The sequence below is a fragment of the Temnothorax americanus genome, unplaced genomic scaffold (genome assembly GCF_048541705.1).
Source record: "Temnothorax americanus isolate GAGA-0224 unplaced genomic scaffold, ASM4854170v1 Scaffold2, whole genome shotgun sequence".
Lineage (NCBI taxonomy): Eukaryota > Metazoa > Arthropoda > Insecta > Hymenoptera > Formicidae > Temnothorax > Temnothorax americanus.
Window position 1 is genome coordinate 4,691,258 of NW_027509338.1, and position 12,925 is coordinate 4,704,182.

The following is a 12,925-nucleotide window of genomic DNA, read 5'->3' on the forward strand; positions in this document are numbered from 1 at the left end:
GGCAATAATAATAAGTATTAGCACCGTGAAATGCCAAAAATGTTCCGTAAATGTTACGAGGATAATATATTATTTTAAATTGCGACTTTATGATAATATGACCATGATCATTGATGTCCTGGTTAAGATAAACGGTCATACCAGTAAACTAGTTGTAACAGCGTGTTTCACATTTATTTAAAGACAAAGTTCATCTATTTTAATAAGAAATTACCTCATAAATGCCGTACTAAAAAATTATTAACCATCAGACTGCGAAGCAATGAAGCAGGTAGATGCAAAACCACCATGTTAATGTTGACATGTAAAACCACCACGATATTTTTTAGAATCAGAAATTCTATAAAGTATCGTCACATATAGTAACAATAGTAGGAAGAACTAATAGTATTGAAACCAAGATTAATTTTACAATGTGAGGAACCGCTACGAATGCGACAGCATTTTCTTATTCAAACTTCAGACTTCAGCAAATATGTATGACTAACTGCAAGCAAATATCGGAGTAGGCAAGCAGGAAGGGACATGATATGATTCATGCGTTAGGTCTTTGCAAACAACCTCGGAGAACTTAATCCTTATGCGAGACGAGAAGCTCTCCAGAAGCGTTGATACTCTGGTAATATCAATGACTCCTCGACGCGACTCTTCATCGTCGCCTGGATAAAGTAGGTCTGGCTGGCATTTATTTAAGCCGCAACTTCTTCAAAACATACGTTCTAACTTTCGATATACACAAATTGCCTTTAACTTATTCGATATTAAACTTTTATAGAAAAACTCTAAAAATGTGTGTATTTATGGCCGATATAGAGATCCACATATACTTATTTCAAAATTCTTATTTGAAATATTATCTTTGTATAATAAGAAATTCTAACAATATAATTAACAATAATCAACAACAATTTTTATCTCTCGCTATATGATAATTTAAAAAACTTAGTATTTTATATATTCTATTCAATCTTGTTGAATAGAGTTTTTCATCATTATTATTATTATTGTGCATTGACCAGTTGTAGCAATTAGTTCGGATTATAGCGATATATATCGAAATTACATTCCCAATCTTCACGATATTTCATATCTGACTCGATGTTTACTTAGCTGCACGCTGTTTCGAATGCATCAGCGGATAGAATCGATTCTCTGTCGTATCTCGGGATCGTTTCTCGATCCTATGCTCGCAACAAGCATCCCCGTGACATCAAGGTTGGTTTTATTATCGCCGCTCTATCGACAGGCCTATCGACGGAAGACCACCCACACAGTCGGTTTCCGGCGCTAGAGAGGAATATTTTCGTGCCCGGCACGAAATGCTACGCTCGTCGCGTGTCGATTTTCCTCCCTTCCACCCTCGTTCCATTTCACGCACGAGTGATATGGAACGCTCTTATCGATGTACCGAACAGTGACAATAGCCTTTTACTATTTAATTGACTGTAATTGCTTTCGATTTCCTCGGTCGTCAATTGTGCTTCGCGCAACGCGTAACAAGGATAGTTCGCCATATCCGTGTATATGCGTGTGTGATCAACCAGAGTGATCGACCAGATCGACGACCTATTTGCATATTTGAATCACGATTCAATCAGTAAACACACGTTTCTCCTTTATATCCCTATTGATTTCCTTTACGTTACTGATAGTTACTATGACAACTCGGTAGCTTTTCAATGTTTCCCCGTATCGATATCTTCATTTCAGTTCATTATCTATTTCTGGATGATGTTGTTCAGAAAATATCAAAATTTAAAAAAATATATTTTTATGTCAAAATAAAATTAAGTATTTAAGTATAAACTAAAATCTTCGAATAAGCAAGATAAATTCCGATAATAATTCACTAGATATTTTATTATCTTCTTATTAAATAAGATTTTGTTATTTTTTGAGAATGTTTCAACAGCGATAAACATTTAAAAATTCATTTGTTTAGACATTTATTTGCGCTTTGCTTTCTTTGATTTGCGAGGTCTCAATTTCACGCACAATCTCTCAATAGATAATGTAATTTGTGCGTAGAAATGTTTTAAAATTTTAATTTTCTGTTATTTCTAGATTGAAGTGAATTTCTTTTAAGCTCTGTGAAGGATTATGAGATTACTATACCTCGTATTCTGTCGACGGTAATCCTAACGGAGGTCGTCTTTAGGGCCGTCTCTCGTCGGAGGGACAGCCGATAGGCCGCGGGCTCGATTTCAAAGAAGCGCGCTACAGCATAACCATAATTCCTCGAGAAATATGACCCAATGACACAATAAGTACCGGTCATTACCGCGCGCGTAACCGACCCCGGCAGGCGGTAAGAAAATTAAATTCCCACGCGCAATCGCCTTCGCGCCGTTAATGTTTTCCGTCCGCATTAGGAGGTCGCTTGTGTGAATTTGCAGCTACGTTTTAGCCACGCAACTTTTCTATACGCGGAATACTTGGAGATAAAACGATCGAGAAAGGTTCCGTCAACACTGTTATTTCAATTTTTTTAAATAGATTACACTTGAAGCCGCATTTTAGAGAACTTTGCAACGCGCAAAGGCTTACGCTTTCCTATTTTCCTCACAAACGTATTACCGCTGCGCGTTGCGGCACTCATGTCGGAGGAATAAAGCCTGGATCGCGCATAAATATTTCACACATCACCCATCGAGATATACAGGCGTTTAAAGGCGCGCGAGGAGAAGAGCGCTCCCGGCACTTGGGGTTGGCTCGCGGAAAGTTTCGTGCGATTTTACGTTGCGTCATAAATGCGGGATGTAAATCATGCAGGGGACACGAGCTACTCCGCGGAGGCGCGTAAAAGTTGAAGGATCAAGAAGGAAGTGAAAGAGGAGTCAGAGGATCATCGACAACGTAATTAATCCTGTACATTGAAAGTGCCTGACGATTATTTCTTTCTCCTATTTTTTCTTCTTTTTTTTACACAAGGTATTATAAAAAATTAAAGATTTCCTACAAATGTTGTGAAAGTTTATAATTTACAGAGCCTATTAAAATCCGTTACAAGAAAGTGACGCGACATTTAACACTATTATATTCAATTTAGTGTTACATCTCTGAATTTTAATATTTCTATTAAAATTTATTAGCAATTAATATTTTAGAAATTGGAAATTTAAATATTATATCAATCAATGTTCACATCGAAAAGACGTTGTATATTGCCAGTCAGTCGATTTAAATTATTTAATTGTTATTCTATATACCGGCGAAAAAAATTCATTATTCTGTTTAAAAATTATAATTAATTCTCCTCAAATAATTACTTATGATACTCTATATTGTAATATTTCTCGGAATAAAATGGAATAACCTTGATAAACTGAGTTATAATCATGTGTGTATATCCGTTTTTCTGTCACTAGCAGCTTGTGATTCGTAAAAGGCAGTAGCCTGAACAAAGAACGTACTTCCGCTAAGAATGATTGTAGCATAAAGTATGAAGCTTTTCGGAAGAGCAGCCACACGTGCTGACCACGTGTTTCGTTGGAAGCCTCGTTGTTAAAGTAGCCCGTGCTCGCTCATCATCGCGAACAAAGAAAGACGCGTCGTCACTCCTCCATAATAAATTTCGTGAAACGATCGCTGCGTGCCGATATAATTAATGATTAGACATAAACGGCGATCGTTCTCATTGTTGGTAAGCGATCGATGATCAATACATTTCATGTGTTAGCCACTGAAAATCGGGGAACTTCTGTGTATCTCTAAAAGATAAAACCGTCAAACATTGATTAGTTTCCAAAAGTCATAGACAGAATCTTATCGCGGCTGATAGGCTGTGTTCTACACACATATACACGCGAGGAGCAAAAATATCCGTGTGACTCGTCATTCTCAGAAGGAGTAGCTGTGATATTTAATCGAATGTGATAAACGTCATTCACGACGCAGCACGGTATCTCATCTCTTTGCGCTCTAACTGATATAATAAGGTAGCTTTTATTTACAGTCTCATGGTCAATCAATACGGCCCTTGAATCGTGATTAAAAAAATGTTGTTTTCACACGACAGTTTTTCTCAAGTTCGTAAACAATTACTGAATTGTTGCTTACACAAAATAGTAAAATAAAAGAAACGCGAAACAGAGAGCTTATTTTTAGCTTATAATAATTGTGAATGTATTGCTATAGAGTCCTGTCGCGTAAAGTAAGAGTAGCAGTAGTTGCAAAAAAGCTGCCCCTCTTATTGCTACGCGATCCGCATGGCAGAAATAACTCGCTCTCCCGCTTTGAATTAAGAAATCGAGCGTTGCCATTGTCGATGTAAGTAACGCGGGGAGCTTTTAAGTTTCGCAATCGCATTACGACTATTTACGACCGACCCAACGACTGCTCGCTTTACGCAAATTGCCGCGTTGCAATTCCTGCAAAAAGTGTGAACGTAGCGATCGTATATACATAAGAATCCCTCACTATTATCCCATAGCATTTTAGCATACATAGTACAAAGAGAGAGAGAGAGAGAGAGAGAGAGAGAGAGAGAGAGAGAGAGAGTGCAGTTCTTATTATAAATAAATTAAAAAATGTGAAAAAAAATCTGTTTAATCCCTTTATGTTGCGTTTACTTTAGAAAAGCTGTATTTTACAGATTGGTTTTCAAAGTATAAACGTCTTTCGACAATCGATTGTTTAACAAGCGACACGATTCCTTTATATTAGCTTATTTGTTGCACTTGTAGTCAGAATAATAATTTTCGAAATTAATAAAGCATCGTATTGCTTATTGATTATGTCGAGTTAATATATCGGCACGTGACAATATCAGCTCCACCTATCCGTCATCAAAAGCGCTGCGAAATAAATTAAAATTACTACGGTGTGAAAAATATTTGTGTCATTATTCCGAGAAACGCATATCATTACGCCGTACTATAATCACGTACGAAATAACAACGCACGGCAATCGCTTACCGTTCATTTGTTGGCGACGATGTTATGAAGTAAGCGTTAAATAAACAGGCTTCTTTTAATGCGCGCGTTTAAAGCATATATATACTTTTCAGCTGCGTATTGCAGTATTCATTCAGAACCTTATCAGGCATGTTGAATGAAATCATAAAGTATAATTTGAATCCGTCTCTCTCGTCTCTCTCAACGTGACTTCTTCGCTTTCTATAGTATCATAGTAGAGCACTATTTCCCGAACAAATTAATCGTCATACGAGATCGATGTAAGATTCAAATTCAACTTCGTCTTGCAAAACACGTCAAAAGTAATAAAAAAAATAAAAATGTTTATTCATTGCTAATAAAGTTAAAAAATTAGAATCGTAAGTTCGCGTATATTCTAAACGCGTTGCATCACACTAGTATTATCTGCAAATTAACGAACGAGGAAACGTGAGAAAATTAAAAGAAAAAATTGTTTTCTCGAAGCAGGTAGCGCGCGGCACTAGACACGCGGAGATTTAATCGGCGGGACATTCCACGAGGATGATGATTTCACGGTGATGTCACCGCGGCATCGAGCGGAATCGTAATCAGGATTTCGCCTTCAAGGATGGGCGCGCGCACCGGCCGAGCGAGTTGCTGATCGGCACGGCGCGGCGGATACCGATTACCGATCTCGCCATATACCGCGATAAATCGTACGATTACGAATCACCGCCGTGCAACGCCCGCGTCGCGACTCGCGACGCATGCCCCGCGCCTTCGATCCGAGAAGTCCGAGATTGCAGGAGACGCACACACACGCGCGCGCCACCGACTTCTGTAAACAACGCGCACCTCACTTCCGTTACGCGGCCGCGCGCGCTCAATTCCACGATATCGCTCTCCGCGCGACTCGCATCGATCGGCTGTCGCGTTTAATTGGGCGATCCGACGATCGGAACCGTGTCAGATCTAACGATCTCGCCTCGTTCTAATTACCGAACTCGTACGGCGGAATAGCACGGAGATTGCGTGGATACAGCGACGGAGGAAAAACACTCTTTATATATCAGACGTACGATTTTATATAAATAATTTGGGACTAGTTCCACCCCAATCTAAATTTCGCGATCGCGATAAACAACACGCAAATTATGTACGTTTAACAGCCGGTCTTTAGATTCTTTTCGGCCGAGATTATCGGCGCCACGCGTGGGTAAATGACTTTCCGATTGACGTCAGGGCGCACGTTGCAGTTTGCACACGCGTGTCGAGCGAAAGAGGGAGAAAAAAACAGAGCGTTGAAGTTGCGTATTTTATTGTCAGACCGCAACGTTAACCAGTTGTCATAATCCTATGCGGCATGCGACTATTCGTATTTATATTTATAAGCCGCTCCGATAAATTGCACTTGTGTCGACGCGAATGGCTCAACGCGCGATAGGTATTCCTTCGCGATAAAAATATGTTCCTGTCAAGCAATTGTGGTACACAAATGTCAATTAATCGAACAAAGTTTAATGACCCGCGAGAGATTAAAAATGTTAAGCGACACACACATTCAAGATTTTCGGTACTCCGAAAATAAATCGAGTAATAAATATTTTTTTCCGAATCATCAGTCGAGCAGGCATTTAAAATTCACTTGAATTTTTCAGATATTAACCAAGAATCAAGTATCGAAACGTTCTCAACATTGTTAAATATTAAAGGATAAAATTTAATAAAAATTAATACCTTGAATTAAATGACATTTTGTTATTTCTAACTCACGTGTATCGCGTACATCGAAATTTATTATTTTATCACAAAACGGTATCACTTTAACTTTATTGGTTTTTTTTGCCGGGATTACGATGAATTTAACGTAACGGGACGCGACGGACGCGAAGTAACGTAACGTGAACTTAAAATTGAGTACATATAATTCGACGAATTAACGAATTTAACAGTGAATGTTTCGAAAATGCCTGCCCGAGCGAAAGGAGATAAAAAGAATTCTCGCTGCCGCACTTCCGTGGGATCGTCGGCGTGTGAAATTCTTTTTCGTGCAATTTTCCGCGACTTTCCGCCGTCGGTTAGGTTAGGTGCGATATAACTCTCGAAAGAGTGGAGGTACTCACCCGAGAATCCTCGACGAACGTTGAGAAGCGCCGCTCGCCGGCGACGACGGAGCGGCGGCGCGCATCCACGTGTTCTCGAGGGGCGGCGTAGTTTAAATTTACTCGACTCGTACAAACGTCGGCGCGACACGACGCGAACACAAGAAACCACCGGCCACCGCGCGCGGCGTGTCTCTTTCACGATCCCGCGCGATTATATCACCGCGGTCCGCGGTCACCGCCGCCTCTTCCTCTCTCGAGACCGAGTTGCGTTTCCGGCGCTTCACTTTTCCGCGAAACGCCGCGTGGCTTCACTTCCGCGAATTTCCGAGCGACGGGCGATTTCGTCGCGCGAGTCAACGCGCGATACGTCACGTATCCTCGGCTGCGGCTCGTCGTTTCCCTCCCCCCCCACCCCGCGAAACGTGTCGTACGAACCGTCGACTGTCGACGCGTCGACGCGATTATTGTCGGAGCACTGGAGCAGTTCGATTTGCGTCGAAGGATCGACGTGCAGCAGCGCTCGCCGCGCTTCGATCCGCAGCGAATTTCAGAGTCCGGTACCGGAGCGACTGAAGTTGGCCGCGCTTCAGTTCGATCACACTGACTCTCTCCGCGTTCGACGTGGCACCGGATTCTTTCAAGACTCTCCAGAAGCAGAAGCGAGAGCCACGCGGGCAATCGGCAACTCGGTAGCGTAGCGTATCTTGCGACGCGTATCACGTGGCCGCAACGGTTACCCACCGCGCTTGTTGATCGTCGCCGTGGACACGAGCGCCTCGTTGACGAGGAACACAATTTCCGTATCGGAATTCCGATACGCGTACGGATCCACCACCCACCACCTACGCGAAGGTTACTCACACACGCAAGTCCGATAACCTCGTACGTAAAGCGAAGGGCCACTCTCGATCTCGTCTCACTTCCGTTACATATCGAAACGCTCGCCGAAACTGTCGCGCACAAATCGCGGAAGAGCACCGCCGCTGCTTTCTCTCGTCGAGTTACGTCGCGATCTTGCTGTCACGACCGAGCGAAGAACACCGTGGTCGCGAAACACCGTAGAAACTAACGAAAAACTCATTCGGAGCTTACCGGAGCAACGGCACGACGCGACGGCGCGCCGCCTACGCGCACGAGCGATGCGTTCAAATCGAATTAGCGCCACGAAATGCGGGAACCGCTTCCCGCGACCGCCGCGGCGAGACTGAGAAGCGAGAGCGGCGTGCGCATGCTCGGCATGGCACGCTTACGTCGCTTTACCGCTTCGAACCCCGAGCGAGTCCGTTGATGCCAGAGCGCGCTCGCGGCTCTCTCGGTAACACGAATGACGGAGAGACGAAGCGGGGAATAGACCGACCGACCGCGACTGCGACTAGGCACTAGGCAGTAGGCACGGTGCGGCGCGCGCGGCGTGCCTATCGCTTAAGTTGGTTTACCCCCCACTCCAACCCCACCACTCGTGTTGACGAGAGCCACGGACGTCGCGCCGCGCGCGCCCGTCCCCTCTGCCGCATTCCGCATTTGCATTTCCCCTCACGGATCGCGCGGAGTAAATACACAACGATCACCGGCGGTTGAGATTACGAAAAACTGTAATATATCGAATATCTATTTACACGTGCTTCGCGGAATTTATACGGATTATATCGAGGTACTTATATCGCGTTCTTTTGGACAATCGCTCACGCTTTTCTCAACCGACCAATAACTTGACTCGCGTGTCGCGCGGCTTTGGAAAGAAGTTGCCGTTGTTTTCGGAACACAGGTATATAGATACGAGCGGACCTTAAATTGAGTCTATTAATTATCGATAACGCGGATAACAGTTTTTATTAACATCGTATTTAGTCGTGTTTTTATCGATATTTGACGGCGATCGTGGAGGATATAGACACGATATTCATAATCGATGTTTTAATTGCAGTTAACCAAAATTGCCTCGCAATCAGTGGCCTAGTTTACACCGATCGCTTGATACGCGTATTAAAAATAATAAATATAACTATATATATAGTGAATTAGTTTGATTATTGGCTGATCAGCTCAAATATACTATTCGATACGCGTATATCAAAAGAGATCGGTGTAAACTAGACCAGTAAAGTAGCGATCGCATTATTTTCGGTTGGTATATGTTTCACGAATAACTCTGACATTAATTCATTATTAGATTGCAATACGTAAAAGTATATATAAATGTCGACTGTCGACGTTATATTCGTCGTTCAAGTACGAAAAGTCGACCATGTATCTTTTCCCGTAAGGTGGAAACGTGAAAAGTGAAAAGTTTCATGTAACATATATCTTTTTAGCTGATGGCGCCCCGCGCCAGATTATGCGCGATTCGTGGTTCGTCATTCGCGGTTCGTCATTCGCGCCGATTCGCTACAGCGGAGCGGTTTTTTTTTACGAAATAAAAGAGATGAATCGAAATCGCGAAATGGTGAACCAGGTGAACCATGAATAGTGGAGGGTCTACATTGGCAAACGGCGAATCCATACGATCCATATACGAATAGCGAATCGCGAATCAGAAGTCTGGCGCCAGCTTCTCTATTGGTGTTTCCGCTAGGGGAAAAGATGCGTGATCGATCTCCCGTGTGGGAGCCCGGAGCAGCAAGCGTCCTCGCGACGCACGACGGTTGCTCCTGGCGAGTGAAGTTGGCCGCGCTATTTACGAAATTCTCTCCGCGCCCCGCGGTCCGCCATGTTAGCGTCTACCTGCGGGACGTCAGCGGATCGCATTGCTTTGCTTCGTAGCAATCGTAGCTTCTGTGCCGTGCAAAGTGTCGCGCGGTCATGAGCGACGATATTGTCGATCTTCTCGCGTGAACGTCGCGAGTGAGTCAGTGCATGAGTGCGTCGACGAAGATGCGACGGATGCGACAATGGACCGAGAAGAGGAGGAGGCCAGAGGAGGCGAAGGCGGCCTGGGAGGCATCGGGCGACGGCGGAGCGACCGTAGGGTGAGTAATTCTTATTCGTTTATTATTTTGCCGGTCCTGTGTCAGTCCCGTCACTTTCTCAAGCGCAACTCGATTCGCCCATTAAACGATAATTGATACTCATATTATTCGTACAATACCGTTTGAGGTTAACTCCGGTGCAATTTCGTAATTTCGGAGTTCGATATCTGATATGCGAGAGGAGATATTACATCGCGAACGTCGCGTCTCTCTCTTATTCGCATACGATCGTAATTATTACTTGCGCGATTTTTCGCGGATTAATTATGCGAGTAAAATGCGATATGCGGCCGCTTATCGCGTTAACATATTTCAAAATCAGATATCTCTTGAAAACGATGTTTTAAAAAATGCCTGCTTTAATGTAAAAATATTTTTTTGTTACAGATCAACGCAGGATTACAACTCCGCTGTTGCGCATCGGCCGGTGAGTTACTTTTCATTTCAATATCAAGGCAATGGATTGGTAAAGTTATATTAAAAACGTAAATAAATGGTATGCATAAGAAATGAGATATGATTCTTATAAAATAATATCTATTGCCTTGAAAAATAAATCGGCTCGGAAATAGAGCCTAGAAAATATTTTCACTATTTGTAATCCTCTGCCGACTTTTTATCACGCAAGATTACGCGCTTAACTCAGTGATAGTGATACGATATCCTAATGAGGGGGGGGGGGCCGCGGCTTCTCCGGCAACGTGAGTAGTAGGGTTACGCACCGAACACCCCGTGCCTGGTCAGCCTACCCCTACTCTGTTCTCCACCCACTTATGTTGCCGAGAGTCCACGGGTCCGTGGTATCACTGATTGTGAGTGAGTCAGTCACGCAAAGTCGTCCCTTCTCAGTCGCTCCCGCGACGCGCAGGATCGCGTGTCGTGTCTCTCTCGCGCTTCCGACCTGTCTCCCTCGCCGCCCGACCGCGCCGTTCACCCGTCGTGCCCCTGCGCGCTGTCCCCGCACGCTTCATTGAGAATCCTTATCTCCACTTCTTCCTAACGTCGATTGCTTACATCAGAGGTTGCCGAACGTCTCACCGCAGTCACGTCGCGTCTTCTGTTTACTTACGAAATCGACGCGCATTCAAATCCGGAGGTAATTCAAGAGTTTAGACTCGAGATTTGAGAATATATATAATGCGGAAAGAGCTAGACGCATATATCGCAATAGGTGGTGTCGCGTGTTATTAAAATGACTTAAAGAAGAGGCACTTGAAATGACCAAAACATCAATTTTCTATTTTAAAAAATACATTGTCTCTCGCACATTTTCAACTGATACAAATTGAATTTTGGATATGTCTAGATGTCTAATAAAAGGTTTGTTCTTTAAATTCTTAGAAGTGGATGATTAAAAGCAATAACGAAACAAATTTGAGATGCGAGATTGCGATGCTAAATAGTAAATGGAAACCTTCGGCCGTAAATCATGGTTTTTAATCTTTGTATTTGTATCTCTTTCTTAGAAAATACTGTAAATTAATTATAATCTTTTTTGAACCTCTTCACATAAATGAATGAACTACGATTTAATTTGATTTAAAAAAATTATAATCTAATTAAAAGTCATGAGTGATAAAAGTTACAAAAGAAAAATAATTGTTTTTAATTCATAATCAAAGTTTAACAAGAGATTGTCTAGAAAAGAATATCAATTAAAATGTAATTAATTATAGAAAAAATTAAAAAAGATGATTCGAATATGTTGATCCACAAAAAGGAGTATAAATAGTTTCGCCCTATTTCGTTCGACTGTACTCCTCCAAACAAACGCTTTTTTTTACAAGAAAAGTTGAATCTTTTGTAAACCATTAATTAAACATTAGTTTACGGACAATAATTTTTATCTGCTTGAATAATTTTGTACGATGTATATTTTGTTTCAATTTTTCCCGAGAAATAGCATCTCTTTCACGCCATGTTTTTTAACATTTTTTTAAGTGATAACACGCGCTACAGTGTTATCTTTCTCTCTCTTTCTCGCCTAATTTCGGCACGATCAACCCACCGCGCGCCGTCTCGTCAACGCGTATACGCACCTCGCTCTCTCAGCTGTTCCGCGTGGAGGCACGCACGTGTATGTGCACGCGTAGGCGTCCGTCGCGCCGCAGGCGCCGGTCCTCAGTTTTCACGGAACGATCAGCGGGGATGTAGGAGTCTAATTACGCGTGCGTGCCTACCGATTGTTTGGCGCAAAGTCAGAGATTTTACAATGTAACAAAATATCGGTTAAACCCATGATGAATAATTCATTTGGGAAACAATTACTGTTATTACGCTCTTAACTCTGTTTTGTAACTTTCATCTACGCGCTAAGTATTTTTGCCAACAGGTTCGGGCCGGCGCGGCGCGGCGATAATTTTCTCGCGAGGTAATGGTTTCTTGAAATATTTTTCTTTTCTAAGAACTGTATACAGCTATGCAGCTATATATCGTTCCTTCGATTTTGATCGTTGTGATGTTAATATCTACTTTATGTTAACGTTGCTATAAATATGAAATATATAATGATATATTAATTAAAAATCACATATAGGTATATAATTAAATTAATTGTGATACTGTGATTTTTACTTTTTTTTGTCGCATCTTTTTTTTTATTCCCGATTAAAACATTATTAGAGTCACAGTAGCTCATATTTCAAGGAGCAAGAATCCTCCGTTGCATCGTCATTCAAAAATTATAGCGTTTATCTTGAAAAAACAAATTTTTACGCGATATCCTCGGGTGGACCTCGGGATGGCAAGCCAAAATTTATCATGGCTGCAGGATTGATCGATGGAATGCAACGAAGCATCTCCGTGCAAGCTTGTCCGCTTCAACTGCTGGTCTGGTGCGAATCCGCACGTCCTTGAAACCAAGGATCCCGAGCCATTAATCCCGCGGAGGATGTTCCGCGGGAAAGAACATTCGTCCTCGCCGGCCTCAGCTGTTTCTTACAGAACATGCGAGCATGTTGGAGCACGCGTGGATAT

The 12,925-nt window shown here is 42.5% G+C and overlaps 2 protein-coding genes across 3 annotated transcripts in view; one reads left to right on the plus strand and one right to left on the minus strand.

The window, feature by feature from the left end:
• Nucleotides 1-8,262, minus strand: part of Cv-c (RhoGTPase activating protein) — a 218,550-nt gene extending 210,288 nt beyond the window's left edge. The window contains exon 1 of one of the 2 annotated variants that reach the window (XM_077405574.1): nt 7,002-8,262. The gene's annotated coding sequence lies outside the window, so the exon portion shown is untranslated. The remainder of the gene's footprint in view (nt 1-7,001) is intronic. The other variant, XM_077405575.1, reaches the window with a different exon arrangement.
• A 1,455-nt stretch (nt 8,263-9,717) lies between these two features.
• Nucleotides 9,718-12,925, plus strand: part of LOC143897179 (rho guanine nucleotide exchange factor 17) — a 116,798-nt gene continuing 113,590 nt past the window's right edge. Inside the window, exons 1-2 of the mRNA XM_077405579.1 lie at nt 9,718-9,949; nt 10,337-10,376. The gene's annotated coding sequence lies outside the window, so the exon portion shown is untranslated. The remainder of the gene's footprint in view (nt 9,950-10,336; nt 10,377-12,925) is intronic.